The sequence below is a fragment of the Cupressus sempervirens genome, chromosome 4, assembly GCF_028749045.1.
Source record: "Cupressus sempervirens isolate cs-2001-9-10 chromosome 4, ASM2874904v1, whole genome shotgun sequence".
NCBI classification, from domain to species: domain Eukaryota; kingdom Viridiplantae; phylum Streptophyta; class Pinopsida; order Cupressales; family Cupressaceae; genus Cupressus; species Cupressus sempervirens.
In genome coordinates this window covers 144,831,812-144,836,096 of record NC_143121.1, presented here as the reverse complement: position 1 = coordinate 144,836,096, position 4,285 = coordinate 144,831,812, and positions in this window count along the sequence as shown.

Below are 4,285 nucleotides of genomic sequence, written 5' to 3'. Positions count from 1 at the left end.
CCTTCATTGGCTACACTTTATAATTGCAACAATAAATATTTGTGGGTGTCATCCCCACTCTAGTTTTATCTTCTCAATGGAGGGTTTTTGGGTAACAAACTTATTGTGTTATGTGTAATTTATTCATGCTATGGATGAACATGTTTAGCTTTTTATTTTAATTTTCATGATAAATTATGAGATGGATGTGTGGTGAATATTTTTATGGTGAAAGTTTTGAAGTGTTGATTCACCCCCCTCTCAAAGTTTACTTTCCCATTGTTAATTCCAACAATTGGTATCAAAGCCTTCTTCTCTAGAAAGGAAAGCTTTTCAACTTTGAGGGAAGATCTTGGAGATGGAAGTCTACAAGTTGGGAAAGGTTGTTGAGAACCAGAAGATTGAAATATAGATTTCCCTACACCAAATCAACAAAGAAAGAGATGAGTTGAAGCAATCATTAAAGAGAAGGAAAGAGATAACTATTGAGGAAAATGACGCACATTATCAAGAGGAAGACACCACTAAATTGTTTGTAGATGGAAACTTAGTTTGATGCAGTTGTTGTAAATCTGATGGAAAAGAATGGTGCCCTAACTGAAGAGGTCATAAATCTTAAGATAGAATAAGAAGTTCAATCTATATTTCTATGTGAGGTGACCAAGTAGAAAAGAAAATTGAGGAAGATAAAGTCATGTTTGCAGATGACACAAGAACACTGACCAACAAACTAGAAGAGAAGACATCAGAGGTACAAAGGATTACTAACATGCAACTAGAAGTAATGAATCAAGTGATGATTTCCAATCATGAATTGAATGGAAAGGATATTGAGATCATAATCCTAATGTTATAGAATAAAAATTTGAGAAATGAACTAAAAAGAGAAAATAAATTTGCTAAAATTTTCAACAAATCAGTGAAGCCATCAAATACTTTGGGAAACTGATGAGATCTCCTAGAACTAAAAATGATACTCTTGGATTGGGCTACACTAGTACTAAGGAAGGAGAATCATCTTAAAGTGGTGAAAAAAGAAACACAAAAGAACTACAAACCCCCTTGTCATAATCGTGTGAAGTTAGATCATACAATTTTTTTTTGCAGGAGCAACAATGCAAATTAGAACCCTAAGAAAAAATTCATGGGTTACTATCACAAGTGCAACAAGTAAGGACATTATGCACATGAATGAATAACCAAGACCTTAAGAACACAAAGTTTTGAAGGATATTGCCATAATTTTCAGAAGTATGCACATAAAGCATATGAATGTAGATCTAATATTAAGTGGACATCAAACATGTAGACAAAGGTACAACATAATGGAAAATCCTATAATTGGGATTACAATACAAGGTACAATTGTCACTATTGTCAAGAGTATGGACATGTTGTTGAGAATTGAATTAGAACACATTTCAGAATGATTATAGTAGATGGTTGAGTCAAACTATATGCTTTAGATGTTTGAAGACTGGTCATATCAACAGAAACTATCCAACAAGGTCAAAAGCACCAAGTAGGGAATTCAATAAAGGAAAAGAAAAGGTTGATGTTGAGGGAGTCAAAGTGTAGATGAACAATAAATGGAAGAGAAAGGAAGATTGTAGCACATCAAGTACATATGAGATCACTTTATCCAATGGATCAGGTGATCACATCACCCCCAACTAAACAATCAAAAGGTATGAGTGGGATTGATATCTCAATGATATATTTTACATCAGTTCCAAGAATCTAAGTACTAAAAATATTGTATATGCATGGATTAAGATGTAATGGAGTAGTTAGAACATGGAAGAAATCTCTAGTTTTGTTAGTTTTCATGTTGTTTCTGAGCATGAAAGGTTTCACAGTTACTGCTGAGTGCAAGTGGAATTTTAGTTGATGCTGAGCTGTGAATGTATGATAGTATGACCAAGCTTAGTACCATTTTTGAGTGTAGTAGAAATTATGTGTAGTCCAAGTGAGTTGAAATTGCTATGGTAGCTGAGCTTATAGTTGTGTAAGCATTAAGCATTTATTGCAAAATTTTAAGGATTATATAGTCATTTCTTGACACATTTACATTAATTCAAAATTGAAGAAGAGCACAAAGAGCATGAAGATGAATTGCAATAGGAGATTCTTGTATTTTTGAACCAAATTCAACTACGACTCAACATATTCATCAGATTGGAAAGGTATTTTACTGGTATCAAGTTTCACTATTTGAGTTTTTATAAACCCTAGGTATTGAATATGGAAGTGAGATCTTCTACAAATGTTAGAAAAGAGGGAAAGGATGTGTAATTAATTAGTAATCAAATCAGACAACCACCTTTTTGGTCAATACCTAAAATTTTACAGAGACTCATTTGGTGCATTATCCATCATACCACTAAAAGTCTCAAAGATTCAGGATGTCAGGTGTTTCTACACATGCAAAGTTGGAAGTATAGGTGACATGGAAATAAGGGAATTGAATAATCAACTTTGTGATAGTGGATTTTTAAGGGAAGAAAATAAAATTGTAGAAAGGAAAGGGTTGATCCATGCCCTAGATTTCCCTAATATATTCAAGACTGAATGGATCAAGATAGTGCTTAGTAGAATAAATGACTAATTCATTTGGCTAGAAAATAGACCCATTAAGATCACCATAAGGATCATTAGTTGAGTGTCAGGGTATCCTACCCTAGACTGACCCAAGAGCATGCAAAGTGATTCAAAAGAGATGATTGAGAAGAACACGAGTGTAGTATGGAATAACAGGGGAATGCCTATTGATTCTATCTTAGACCTCCTAATTGCTTTTTTTTGAGAGTGATAGCTCACAAATTCTTTCAATTTAGAAAATTGAATATCATGTCCTACATGGCAGTAGATTTGGGATACAAAATAGTAAAGGGAGACCACACCTATGACTTTTCCAAGTTGCAACTTCAACAACTATCTAAAATATTTCGGGACATAAGGAAAACCAAGAGTGCATCTTGAAAATTTGGCTCTTTATTAGTTTGTATATTCTTTTATGTGCAAAACACATTTCCTTCATCTAGTAAAGTTGCTTGGAAGACCAACAAGTCTATTGCAATTCAAATTGAAGAATTCATAGAGCAACTTGGCGATAACTTTGAGTCTATGATGACAAGTTATTTTTAAGACTTTAAGAAGTCTATGAAGAAAATATTAAGGATTCCAATGTCACTAGTTGAGAAACATTATGATGATGTTTGATTTCTAGTTGATCCTGATTATACATATGTGTGAGCAGTCCTACACAAGGTCAAATGGATTAAGCCCTTGCCATATGAGACAAATATTGATGAAGCACCAATAGCTATTATAGCTCTAATGGCACGGGAAATAGATAAAAGAAACCCCTTATTTTGGAATTATGAGGAAGCCAAGTCTAGAATTACAATTGACTTGAATATAGCTTTTGTGGTGAGAAAGAAGAATAAACTTGTGAAGAAGCTAAAAGAGATATTTGGTAAAGGGGGAGATGAAGAAGAAAATGATATATGAGGCTAATAAGTTGAACAAAGGTAAATTTACTCCAAAATATAGAGAATTCAGTATATTGAAGAAGAATATAGAGGATGTGGTAACTAAGAGTAAAGCAATATGCAAAACTATTTACAAGTTACCCCTTCTTGCTATAAAAGAGAAAGGTGAGAAAGCATTGAAATAACCTAAGAAAACTAAGAAAGGGACAATAGAATAGGAAACCAAGACTACAAAAGATGAGTTAGTCAAGGATGGTCACGTGGATGGCACTAAAGAAACAATAGGAGTAGGGGCCATAACTGAGGAGGAACAAAAAGATGATAAAAGTGTACTTGAGGTACAAGTGCCAAGTGCTAGTCCTCCACATGAAGACCAAGTAAGCCAACAAGACTAAGCTAGTAGGACTTAGTAAAATTCAAGGACATTTCTAATAATTCTACTTAGAACATCAATCCCTTGACAAATGATGATATAAAGAAGATATTGAAGAGTTTCACCATGGAAGCTAATTTATGCACAAATCTTGTATTGGTGAGGACCAATGAAAATGCAAAAGAAAATATGGTAGCAGTAGGGGAGAAGAAAATTGACACATCAAGTGTGCCCCTAGAGGTAAAAACTACAGAAACACATAGTGTAAGCACTAAACATCAAGGTGTTGTTACAACACTAGTTGCATTACCTGTTGTGTCATTCATTTCTCACAAGCAAGCCTTAATTATAGTTGAGGAAGATGGAATAGAAACTAGATTAGTATAGGAAGCAAGTCCTACACCTACACCATAGACACAAGGTGAAGAGAAGAACAAGG